At 36.4% G+C, this 14013-nt stretch overlaps 1 protein-coding gene across 4 annotated transcripts in view; it reads right to left on the bottom strand.

Annotated features, from left to right (window-relative positions):
• The window catches only part of LOC140533818 (KAT8 regulatory NSL complex subunit 1-like), a 139572-nt gene that overhangs the window by 62464 nt on the left and 63095 nt on the right, over window positions 1–14013 (bottom strand). The window lies entirely within an intron of this gene.

Here is a 14013-nt window from a genome sequence, read left to right on the forward strand (position 1 = left end):
TCCAAGTCTACTTTTTCTGTTTGTGTGTGTGTGCGCATGCATGCACAAAAGTTTTCCAATTATTTTGCAAATGAAAGTTTCTGTTTTATCTTTTATGATAATGTGCACCTATTATTTGGTCAAGAACGCTTTACTATCTGCAGTTGTTTGCTTGCTTATTTAAAAAAATTTTATTTTTAGCTCCAAATTCTCTTCTGCCTCTTTACCCATTCATTGAGAAGGCAGGAAATAAATATCCATTTTACATATGAAGTCATGGAAAACATTTTCACATTAGCAATGTTGAAAAAAAATATCTTTTTAATTAAGGAAAATAGTAGGGGAAAAAGAACATGCTTCAGTCTGCCCTCAGAGCTCATCACATCTCTCTGGAGGTATATCTTCTTCCCTTCTTTTCTAATTTATGACATTTTATACATATATGTCAATAAAAAATTCATAGATTATCATAGTTATCTGGTAGAAGGTGTTGGTCTAAACTTAGTTTCTGTCTGATGTGTTTCAAGTTTAAATACCAGTTTTCATGAAATAGAGAGTGTTCATTTGGTTTTTCTACTTATCTATGAAACTACTGGTCAAATAAAAGCATGTTTTCTTGAGTGTGTGTGTGTGCGTGTGTGTGTGTAAAAGTATAAAGTCAGGGCCAAATGAACCTTGAACAACACTGGGACATATGCCAATTATTGAAGAAGTACCAGGAGAAAGCCCTTGCCTTGTTTCTCACAAGTGAGGTATCAAAGCCTTTGTAGAGGTGGCTCATGGATTTTTCTCCCATTGGAAACCTACATGTGAAATGCTAACTGAGATTCTACTGGTGAGTGGGAATAAATAAATTGGACAAAGGCCTTACTTATTATTACTGTATTTATAAACTGTATATTCTTTAGCAAGCAAAATTAACTCAATTACATTTCTCAGAATGAGGAAGGCTAGAACTTAAAGTTACAAAATTCTAAGAATCAAAACCATAGAGCTATTCATATACGTGAGAACAAGAGAGACATTGAGTTAGAAGTTACAATTTTGTTGGCATTGCCACAGTTGTATTTTTTAAGGAAGCCTGAATAATTCTTACATATGGATGGGAAGCAACTTAATGGAATGTAATCTTAAAGCAATAATTTACTCTACTGAATAAAATATTTTAAAAATCAACAGACAAAATTGAGATCTTGTATTCTCTATGTCTTTTACTCAATATTGTCAACATTGCAAAGACATGAATACAAGAGAAAATGCCATGGGAAACAGAGAAAAAGCCAGTTTGAAGAGATTACAGATTATGAGAGGCAGATTAGCGCCCAATGAGTATGGCAAGAGAAGATGGGGTAAGGTTTAAAGGGGTTTAAAAGCTAAATAATTTTTATTTGATGTGAGAGGTAATAGGGAATGCTAGAGATTTTTGAGCAAGGGAATGGTTAAAATTGTTATTTGAGGAAAATCACTTTGGAAGACTGTGCAGGGTGGACTGAAACTGGGAGGAGTGAGGCAGACTGATCAATTAGGAAGCTAGTTGAAATGAACTAAGGTGGTAGCTATGTGAGTGGGTAACATGGTTCTGAAATGTTGTGAGAGATGTTGTGAAAGGAGAATTAGCAAAATGTGGCAAATGACTAAGTATACAGAGTGAGGGAAAGTGAAAAGATGAGGATGACACAAGATTCCAAAGGTATGAACTTGAGAGATTGGAATTATGACATTCTGACAGAAAGAAGTATGGAATAAGGGTGGAGTTGAGGGAGAAAGATAACTAGTTTTGTTTGTATTGAGTCAGAGATGTCTCCAAGGTATCCAGTCTGAAACATCCCATTTGCAATTGGTGATGGGCAGAGGGGAGTAGGGGTTGAAGCGCATGGGAAAGATTAGGGCTGGTTACAGAGCTTTGGGAGTAATTGGAATAGAGATAATAATTGAGCCTATGTGAGATGATAACATCAGCAAGAGGCAAAGTATACTGAGCCATGACTAGAGTGCCTAGGACAGGGCCTCAGGGAGCACCCACAATTAGGGGCTCTAATCTGAATGATGAATCAAACAAAGGAAAATCAGAAGCAGGAGAGAGCAAGAAAACCAGGGAAGGAAGAATAGTGTAATGAAAACTTAGCAGAGAAGAAAATATCCCAAAGAAGAGGTTAGTGTCAAATTCAGTAGACAGATAAAGAGGGATGAGGACTGAGTAAAGACTACTAGATCTGGCAATGTAGGTATCACTAAAACTTTGGAGAAAGCAGTTTCAGTTAAATGACAAAGTAAGAAGTTATTCAACAAAGGGTTGAGGAATTAGAGAAGTAAAATCTGTTGTGTTCATCCTTCGTTTTCGAAGAAGACCATGCCATCAGAGAAATGATGACACGACCTGCACTTGGCTTTGTTTTGAGTGACGGAGGGCTGTGCAGGTCACCAGCCTCACTTCTCCTCCAGAGCCAAGTGAATCCAGTGACCAGATATTCATCAATATGAGTAGAGACTGCCCAGGATGCAATGGTCTTTTTAGGCCAAGGCCTTTTCAAGTACTCACTTAGAGTAAGGTGGTAAAGCCCAGACAGAAGTAGTTAGGGAATGGCCCCTTTAATGATAAAAAGAAAAAAATAACTAATCAAACTGGAAGGGAAAGAGAAACAGTTACTATTGATACTCACTCTCAGCCAGGAGGGTCCAGAAAACAGCCATTAGAAGAAGCCATTAATTGGAGATTGTTATCCAATCTATGGGCTTCAGAGTGCACTGAGTTTAAGGGGAAAGAGAAGGGGAGGGAAGAGGAGGGGAGCGGGGGAGAGGGGGGGAGGTTAACTTAAGTAAATGAACTAAGGTGGCAGGTACTTCTGTCCTTTGTACTACATATTTATGTGAAGCAGTCTTTCCCAGAACTGATGATTATAGAATCAAAATATCAATCAACTCTGAAAACTGTTGATGATGCTCTACATCCTGCAGTATAAAATATTCCTCCAAGATTTAATCCTTTATGTAAAAATAAATAAGCATTCATCTCATTAATATGCAAATCTGCTTCCCTCTTTAATAAATAGTAAAATTATATGTATGCCAAAGTTGTCTTCTGATTTATTATCAATAAATATCTGATTTGTATACCTACTTTATATACCTATGTACCTGGAGTAATGTAAAAATGTCTGAGGTGAAAAGGGGCCACGAATGGAGAAAAAGAATGGACAAGGATGGTATCCTCATTGAAAAGCCAATTTCCTTTATGCTTCTGATTAGAAAGAACCCTTTTTTCTGGCTAAAAAAAAAAAAAAAGGTACAATCCCCAGTCAGAAAAATCCAATCGGCGCTAAGATGTTCTTAGGCTTCAGCAGCTAGTCTTCAACTAGGCCTATAAACTAAAATAGAAAGCTTTGGATTTGGGACTGCCTACCTAGTTTTTAATGAGAAATCTAGCACAGTCTGATTAACCTTATATTTTCTTCAAGAAAATCCATTTAAAGAAACATATTTATGACCAATTATCAGCAAGATTTGAGTAACTAGAAGTATACTAAGGGGTTGGTTCAGTTGGGAAGCAAAACAATTATATGAAGCTTTCACCAGTCCAGCATTCAACTTGCTCTCCTTCTGCCAATGTTCAGGAGAACCCTGTTAATGGATGTCATAACTTCTAGTCTACTGCTACAATTTCAATATAGTTAATCCCTATAGTGTCTTCAGTCTACTCAGGCGCAGCTGCATATTCATAAGAAGAAAAATGCCAATAAGGCATCAAGGCATTATTCTATTGCACTGGGTAAACTCAAACTCAGAAGAAGTGTCCAATATAGCAGAAGAATAGCATGAGAAAGCAAAGACTATCTATTTCTCGGGTTAAATGAACATAAAAAAGATCTGCATGCTAATCGGTAGCTGAGATTTATATTTCCAAGTTCTTTAGGACCAGAACTAGTAATGTATCACTTAAATTTAGAAATGGTAGGGGAAAGTGGGGAATGAGAGGCAAGAAGACATTTGCTTGACTCACTTTTGATTCAATCAATCAACAATGTTTTAAAATTATATTTTATCTATTTTTCTTCTGATATTAAGCATGTATTTTCTTCCCTTACATCCCTCTGCCCCAAGTATAACAAAAAATAATCAAATATTCATAATAAAATAAAGCAAATTCCTTAATGACTATGTCCAAAAATGTGTCTCATTCTGAATTTTTAGTCTATCAATTTTCTGCCAGAAAAGATGCAGTTCATCCTGAGTACTCTGTTATTATAATTTGCTGTTGTATTGATCAGAGTTGGAAAGACATTCATAGTTGTTTTCTACTATAATAATGTTGCCATGGTATAAACTGTTCTACTTAACTTTATTTTGAATCGATTATAGAGATCATTCCGGTTTCCTCCAAAACTATTTATTTCATCACAATTTATATTGCAATCCCATCCCATTTATACACCATAACTTGTTTAGCCATTTTCCAATAGGGAGTACTACTTGTAACTTTCAGTTTTTTGCTCCTACAAAAAAAAGAGTTGCTATAAATATTTATCAACTATGATTTATTAAGTATCTCCCTTCCTGTCAAGCTTATTATACTAGGCATAGGGGACATCAAGAGAAAGGCCAGAACTCCTCTATATGCACCCAGATCCTTTCTCCTCCAATCTACTTCAGTAGATTATCACTATTATCATCCCTACTATCTCTCTTACCTTCAATTTCTCCTTATCTACTAGTTCCTTTCCTTATCCTGATTTCTCCTATTCTTAACACACCTTCCCCTGAATACTACTTCCATCCTAAGGTCCCTTACAAGTCCATTACAATATAAACTCTGAAATCCAGCCTACTCCTCAGACCTTATCCTCTCCCCCTCCTTGCAGTTTTGGACCCTGCTGATCCCCTCCTCCTCCTGGGCACTCCTCTTGAGGTTTTCATTATATTTCTTCCTTTTTTCTCTTACTTGACATATGCTTCTTTGCGGTCTCCTGTGCTGGTTCTTTATCCAGGTCACATCTACTAACAGTGAGTAAGCCTCAAGGATGTATCCAGGAACCTTTTCTCTTTTTACTCTACACAAGGAATTCTACACACTACCAGAAGTTCTATGGGGGAATTCTGACTGCTGCCAGTTTTTTGGCAGTTTCATTCTGCCTAAATTCATCCATTCATTCTTCGCATGCCAAAATAAAGTTTTACTGTATTTAAAAACCATTCTTAGCTCTCTGGCAACACAAAGACAAATTGGGGCTGAATCCGTTCTGTGGGTCATGGTTGGACACTCCAGCTCTGGTGAAGTCATTAGCTTCCACTGGGTTCTGTTATCACCTCTATGAAGATGATTCCTACATCTATATATCCAGCCCTAGTATCTCTCCTGATCTCTGGTCCTGTCTTCCCTTTCATTCTCTCTCTTCAGCAAGTGTGGGGAAAAAAAAAAGGACAGACAGGAAACTTACTGGGTAATGCTATGAAATATATTTCAGAAGATCCTCCTTGCAAATGCATGAACCAATTTTATGTGGAACTTCTCTCACAATGAACATATAGAGTTGAAAAATAGATCCTCCACAGTAGGATGCTACACAACAAACACATCGTGTCTGCTTGAGAATGGGATGGGAACCTTTTGCTTGCTATCTGATGAAACACGACACCTTTGCTTCATGTACCAGATCGCCTGTGTAGAAGGTATTCATATGATAGTCACTGCTGATTATAAAGCCAACAAGGAGATTATATGATATGGTTGAGGGATAAGTCACGGGGAGAGTATCACAGAACCGAAACAGGTCATTGAGAGAAGCAGTTGCCTATGAGAACTCTCAAAATAGATGTCTGTCAGTACTTCAAATTAAACAGATTCAAAACAGAACTCATTATCTTTCCCCTTCCCACCTTCTCTGTTCCTCCTGAACTTTCTTTCCTATTGGAAAGTCATCACCACCCTCCTAATCACACAAATTTGGAATCTTGGTGTCACTTTTACCTCATATCGAAACAAGTCACTAAATCTTGTTTCTCCCTTCACAATATAACCTGCAAGTGCTCCTTTTTCTCCACTCACATAGTGACTACTCTAGTTTAGGTCCTCATCTTTGGCCTGGACTATGGAAATGGATTTTTAATTGGTTTCCCTGATTTAAATCTCACCCCATTCCAATCTATTTTTCTTTCAGCTCCCACACTGATTTTCCTAAAGAAAAGGTTTAACCATGCCAATCTTCTGTTAAATAAACTTTAAGAGTTGTTGTGAGGATTAAATGAGTTATTTGTAAAAGGGATTGGCACAGTGAATGGATATTAAAGGACAGACCCAACAAGGACCAACAGACCCAACATAGCAAACAGAGGGAAAAATGATCACAGGGAGGGCAGAGGACAGAATTAAATTGAATGATCTGAGACAACGGGAATTTCTACCATGAAGTAAAACTTTTATGCACAAGGCAATAAATGAAATTGTTTAGAGAACAGAAAACCTCAATTTTTTTACTCTAGAAGCTTTAATCCCATAAGCTTCAAAAAAAAGACTAAAGAAGGAATAAGTATAAAGCTCATGAATTAAAGACTCAAATTTGAAAATAGGAAGAGATTAACAAAGAGGAAATAGTAAAGAAATCTCTTAGGAAATGAAAGAGTAGGGAGAGACAAAAAAAAACCCCTAGAAAACAAAGGAAAGTGAAGGATAGGAAGGAGGATTTTTAATTAACACTTAAACTGGGGGGGGAGGAAGAATTAGATAACTAAATAGAAAGGGGCTTGATAATTTAAGTAAAATTCCAAAACCAGGAAGAGGAATGATATGGGAGTGAAAGGGTTGAGGATGAGGGAGATGAGATTGCAGGAAGGAACGAACACACACACACACTCTTTCTCTCTCAAAAGCTAATGTTGCAAAATTACAAAGAGCAAGCATGGCTCCAAAGACCAAAGGGAAGACCCTCTCACACTAAACTTCTGTAGTGACTGTAAGTCTATGAGTATTGTACATATGTTCAGATTTTGATATAATGATGTTTTGCTGGGGCTTTTTTGGTCTCTTCTTTGACTTTTCTTTTAAAAAATATTATTTGTTACATATAATGACTCAGAGAGGGAGACTGGAGGAAATTATGGTGATGTAAAAAAAAAAAGCCATCAAGGAGGATTCTGGAAAGATGAAGGAGGTCAGAAAATTCCAAGCTCTCAAGATTCTCCCCCACAAAAGAGTTAAAACAGTACCTCAGGATGAACAAAGTATGGGTGGAGATAAATAAGAATAGGGGTACAATAGGGATCTTCCAGGGACAATCCAAGAAGAGCCGAAGAAAAATCACAGAAGAAGGTTTGGTCCCAGTGAAGAGAAAACACCACAAGGCTAGGATTCCATTACAACAACAAGTAGCAAGCTCTGAGGTTATTTGGTTCAGGAGGCTGCACTGGCCCCAACAACAGGAACTTCTACCGCTGGGATAGTGGGGGAAGTTGGGCATTTGAGTCCAAGAAGATTGAGGGAACTTTTGCTGATAAGGAATGCCAGACCCGGCTGTGCTGCAAAAATCGCAGGGTGAGAAGGAACCAGCACATACTTGGTAAGTGCAGAAGGAGTGAGGCAGAAAGCCTCTGGCTGTGGGCACTTATAGGAGGTTGGAGATTTGGCTTTGGTTCCAGGTTAGAGAGGAGAACTGAAAATCTGGGGAAAGAGGTACTATTTCGCATACCCCAGGGCTACAGGTGATTACAAAAATTAAGCTATTACCACAAAAAAATATTGCACAGGCAAAAGAAAAAGAATCCAATCATAGAAAGCTATTATGGGGACAGAGATGACAGGGGATCATTTTCAGAGGAGGATACTGAAATAAAGAAACCACCAAAGAGTAGTATCAAATGGTCACCTGCCCCAAAAGAATTTATAGACCTTAAAAAAGACTTTAAAAACCAAATGGTAGAGATGGAGGATAAACTAAAAAAAAAAAGAATACAAGAAAAACAAGAAGATTATGAAAGGAAAGTCAACCGATTAGAAAAAGAAATTCAGAATCTTAAGGAAGAAAATGACACCTTGAAAATTAGAATTGAGAGAAGCTAGCAAAATTATAAGAGATCAAGAAATAATGAAACAAAATATGAATGAAAAATAGAAGAGAAAGTGAAATATAAGAAAAACAACAGATATGGAGAACAGATCAAAAAGAGGAAATATAAAAATAATCGGACTAACTGAAAGTTCATGATCAAAAAAAGAATCTTGATACAATAATATAGGAAGTAAAGAAAAATGTTCTGAAGCATTACAACAAGGGGGGATGGGAGTAGAAATAGAAAAAATCCATCAATCACCACTTGAAAGAGATCCTATGAGGAAAACTCATAGGAATATCATAGCCAGATTCCAAAACACTCAGTTCAAGGATAAAATACTAAAAGCATCAAGACTAAAACAATTTAAAGATGATGGAGCCACAACTAGAATCACACAAGACCTAGCAGCAGAGACATTAAACGACCACAAGTCTTGGAACATGACAGATCGAAGAGCAAAAGAATTGGGGCTCTGATCAAAAATACCATACCCTGCAAAGTTAAGTATTATTCTGAATGAAAAAAAACGACACGACAAACTCTCAGACTTTCAAGTCTTTGTTAAAAAAAAAAAAAAAATTCTGAACTTAATAGAAGATTTTTGACATACAAGAACCAAGAAAAATATAAGGTATATACCAAAGACTGATTATAAGGGATTCATAAGGACAGACTATATACCATATATAGATATTTTATATATATATAATGTATGTCAAAGATTTTTATTAATAATTGGATAGCTTATAACAAAGACTAGGATAAACCTTACCTTGCTATTAATTTAGAAAGTAAAAACATTTAGGAATAGCTAAAAAGAGTAATTATTTTATACAAATGAGGTGCGAGAGGAAGAACTGATACAAAGGAATGAGATGAGGAAGGAGGGTTGGTAGTTCTGGTAACCTACTTTCACCAGAAATGGTTTTAAGAGGGAACAGTACATGTATATCTAAAGAATATAAAAATCTTCTAAATACAGAGAAAATAAAATGGCAAGGACATAGGGAAGGGGGAAAGGACAAGGGAGGGATCTTTAGAGGGGAGAGTGAGGGAACACATAAAAGAAGAGTGTTTAGATTTTACGGGAATTGGAGGATAGGGGAGGAATCCTTGAAGGCAAATAGGCAGGTAATAGGAGGACAAGGGAGTGGGTAGAAGCAAAGTAGAGGAAGCAGGAGGGATAGGAAACGAGATATGCACAAGCAAAAGCAAAGATCAGAAGCAGAATATGTTTGGGAAGGTATATGTCTATATATATATGTATGTGTATGTATGTATCTATAGCTATAGAGAAACATCTAAACTTTATTGTAGCCTTCTAGAGGTGGAGGCAAAAAATAAAAAAGTGCACAGCAGAGAACAAAAGCAAAGAGGTGAACTATCTGTCACACAAGCTTTCCTGAAATGAAAGTTTATTGTTACATATTCTGAATCCTTATGTTCTGCTCTGTACATGACGTGCTTTTTTTCTTTCTTTGTATTTAATTTCCAATATTTAAGTTTACAGCAAGTTTTTGTTTCTTTTCTCTTCTCTGCATTTGTGTTTTGGCCCTTGAGCCCAAAATTTAAAAAAAAAAAGCCATCCATAAAGATTTATTTTTTAAATCAAAGAACTGAAAGGGCAGCTTCCTGTGCTGCTCCACCTCCTGCTTTTTAAAAGCGTAACTCAGTCTTTGGGTATTTCCCAGTTGTCCTGTCCCCAGCTCTGACCTGGGGATGCCCCTGAGGCTCACTACCATGTTTAATCCTTCCTGGCTTTCTTCTGGACTTACTGCTCCTGCTCTTGAGGCTGGGCTGTTATCCCAGCTTTGGTCTTGTTCATGCTGCTGATTCTAGCACTTCATTTATCCTATTTCACCTTCTTTCTGCTGTACCTATCTTTATGGATTCTGGACTGCCTTAATTCTGCTGGAGCTGCTAATGTTGTTTTTCATAGTATCTGTGCTCTGGGAAAACTTTTAATTTTTTTAGTTAATTATATGGCAACTTAATACCTTTATCATTCTTTTACAAAGAAGCCTAGCTGTCCTTCCCAAATTTCATTACATCTTTAATGAATTGTGGCAAACAGAATACGATTCATAAGGGGGGCGTCAAAGCTTAGTTTTTAAAAATAAAAATATCAGTGAAGTTTCATAAGAATATGGCATTTTCTCTCTTAAGCAGGGGTAATTGGTGCCACCTTGAGAGCTAATCTTACAGGGACTTTGATGAACCCATTATTTCATTACTGTGGATATTTCTAGTACAGCTGCACTGTTATTCAGCAAAGTCCTTGCCAATGTCCTTGCATAAATACTTTGTAAAGCTTCTATCCAAGCCTTAAGCTTTTCTCAAAATTTCTTTTATGTCAGTGACATCATCAGCAACATCTACTAGTAACCTCCGCTTTGATTACTACGGCTGCTATCTTTACACAGGAAAAGGTCACGGCTCAAACAACCTGGGACACCATCAACTTCTCTATAATTGGGAGAAGTTCTAACTTGTTGCTAGCTGTCACAGCACCCTGTGAAGCCTCATATCGTATTTTCTGCTCCAATGTTCAGGTTGTCTCTTATGCCCAAAATGCTTTCTGTCCCACATTTACCTCTTGGAATTCTTGGCTCCTTTTCAAAGATCATTGTAAAAGCCAGTTCCTCCAATTACCCAGTTGTTAATGCTTTCTTCATCACTGTGTATTTATTTAAAAAACATCCTGCGTTTACTGTCTGTGAACTGAGTGTCTCAGTTTTGTTTCTCTATCAACAGTGTCTCATAGTGCCTTGCATAAAATAGGTTCTTAAAAAATACTTACTGGCTGACTTGCTGAAAGACACAGAGAACTAATAAATGCTGGAAGAAGTACCTGAAAACAAAACTTACTGATGCCAAGTTCACTGAATCTGCACGATAACTTTATCATGGTGTATTTTTTTTTTTTTAGGATTTGTAATTTTTTTTTATAAACTGTAACTCCAGGGAACTGTGGGAAAATGGAAGCTTGCAAGAACCTAAACGCCCCAGTAAATCTAGAAAAATGTTCCAGACGGAACTATAGTAAAGAAAACCAAAGAGAATCAACCATAAACTTCCCTATATGGTCAAGGACTTCATAAAATGACAGGCAGAACCTTGTTGAAGCAATGAGAACAAATGAGTCAGGGCAGGTGGAAGGTAAAGAATGCAAGCAGACAGGTAAGCCTTGATACCCCTATATGACAGGAGACAGGGCCAGATCAGCACCTCAGGAGACTACAATCAACTCAGTATACAGTTAACCACTGACCAACCCAAAACCCAGGTAGTACTGGCTAGAAACATATCAGGAGACAAGGCTAGACAACTCCTAAAAAAAGGCAGGCATTCATCTAAGCCACCATACTCAGGAAAAGGCAGGGCCTGCCTACATAATTCAAGAATATGGAAGGGAGCAGAGAGTGACATAAACATAAACACCTAATCCAGAAAGGCTGAGGCTGGAGGTGTGCACAGACACAACAGTAATGAAGAAACACCCAGGACCAAGAGAAGCCCACAGGGTAAAACTAGAAGAACAGAAAAACTACATAACCAGTCCAAGTAAAGTCTAAGAGAAAAGAATGTCCCTGAGTACCAGGAAGAATGAAACAAGAGAAACAAAATATAATGTTACTGGAAACAATAGCTAAGGAGCAAAGAATGGGGAAAGAATAGCTTTGAACACACTATACTAAATTTTAAGAATTGAGCTCCGTGAAAATTAAAATAGACCAAAAGAAGGTGACACCACCATAAACAATAGTATCAAAACATCAAAATACTGGAAAAAACATGAGAAAATGAGTAAAGGGGTACTATTAAAAAATTCACCTAAAACATATTGAGGAGAGATATTGAAGAATCAATAGATTATAGAAAGATCAAGACCAAAGAAAAAAAGCACGGTTACCATACTGTAAGAAATCATGAGTGAAAACTGCCCCAATTCCCCAGAAGCAAAGGGTAAAGTGAAAATAAAACGAAACTACTGGTTCTGCTGGTCATCTCCTGTATGAAATCCCACACTGAAAACTCTCTGGAACCTTAGAACTCAAATTCAAAACTTTAAGGACAAAGAGAAAATATTACAAAGGAACCAGAAAGAGTTCAGAAAGAGTCAGGATCACACATGATTTAGCAGTCTCCACCACAAAGGAGATGAGAACCTGAAGTAAGACATTCCAAAAAGAAAAACCTAAGAGTTTATTATAACTGAAACTAACCTACATAGAGAAACTGAAAATACTCTGCCAAGGGGAAAAATGAACTTTTAATGAGATAAGAAGCTTCAAAATATTCTTTCAAATTGAAAAAAATTTACATGCATTCATATAATCTGTCCCACTGCCCATTCATTGAACAAAAAAGAAAAAAAATTAACACAACTCTTATTATAAACATGTGCAGTACATCAAAACAAATTCCCATCCTGACCAGGCCTGAAAATGTATGTGACTCATGGTCTATCATTAAGACTATCACAGTTCTAGTCTTTCATTTTTCTATTATGTTATTCTAGTAATTTTTCCCCAGCTCTGTTTATTTCAGGTTTCCCCAATTTTTTGCGAAACTATTTCATTATTTCTTATGCCACAAAATATCACATCATATTGATACATCACAATTTGTTCAGTCATTTCTCAATTGATGGCATCCCATTAGTTTTAAATTCTCTGTCATTCCAAAAGAGCTGCTACAAATATTTTTGTGTATGTAAGTCTTTTCCCTCTTTCTTTTCTTTTGTATTTTATTCTTTTCAATATGAAAAACTATCATACAGAAGTGTTCTTAAAAGACATGAATCACAAATCCTGGGAGAAGCATACAATGAAATAGTCTGGACATTTTTAATATTGTTTCTCCTTTTTTAACGACTTGAAACAAATGAAATTTAGTGCTGTATTATCTTTGTACGGGTTGCAATCTAAAAAACATGCTGTAAGTAGGGAATTATTGTAATAAAGATCGAAATGATACCAAAGTTCAAAAAACATCAAAATGGGGCTGAAGAGTTTTAGTTAAAAGATATTCATAATTGGATTATCTCAAAATGAAGTTAGAATTTTTTTCCATTAAAAATTGGAGTAAAGTTTCTTTTGGTTAAAAACAAATTAAAACTGAAAAAAACACTTCTACTGATAATCATATAATTTCTACAGCAACAGAAAACAAGCACTTAGAGACCTCTTCATCTTCACTGATCCCACTAATAATTTAAGATTACAATAAACTATCACAAGGGTATCATCTGTCATGTTTTTGTTTTATGTTCTCTAAAATAAGAGGGCCATCAGGTAGAGTCAGAAACATGAAACATATAAACCTGTTTACCTCTTCTTTTAAAAATAAGCCACTGTCTTATTGAATAACAATTTCAATCTTTCAAAGATTCATGATTTCAGTGATGTGGGTGAACATCAGGGAAGACTGTACCCCCCCTTCATGCCTCAGGACATGATTTCATGAATTTTTTTTTTTACCAAAATTCATCACCTGACAGATATCTAGACAGTGACAATTAAGTTGTTAGCTTAATCTTAATTATCCGAAGTCACTAACTTAATCCTTCATTATCAAGAGTTTGTTTGCTGATGGACCCTTCTGTATGTAGCTAGTATGACCCTCGAATGGCAGTCTATCACCAGGGAAGCACTCAGTCTTTCTACTTCGAGGGAAGCCGCTAGATTCACTTCTGAGCCACTGGCTCAGAGTACCCACCTTTTTAGGCTTATCTTCAAATTATGTCCCAGAATGGCTGAACTTAATTTGCAGAGCTTTACCAACAGAACACTAATGTATCTTATCTCCAACATTTAAAATGTTCATCTTTTGTGATCTTTTCCAGTTTGAAGGATGTGAAGTTCAAGTTTCTTTAATTTTCATTTACATAATTACTGTCTTATATTTCTTAGATAAATATTCTTATCCTTTGATTCATTTATCTATTGGGGAAATGACTCTTGGTCTTATAAATCTGAACTAGTTCCTCCT

The sequence above is a fragment of the Notamacropus eugenii genome, chromosome 1 (assembly GCF_028372415.1).
Source record: "Notamacropus eugenii isolate mMacEug1 chromosome 1, mMacEug1.pri_v2, whole genome shotgun sequence".
NCBI lineage: Eukaryota > Metazoa > Chordata > Mammalia > Diprotodontia > Macropodidae > Notamacropus > Notamacropus eugenii.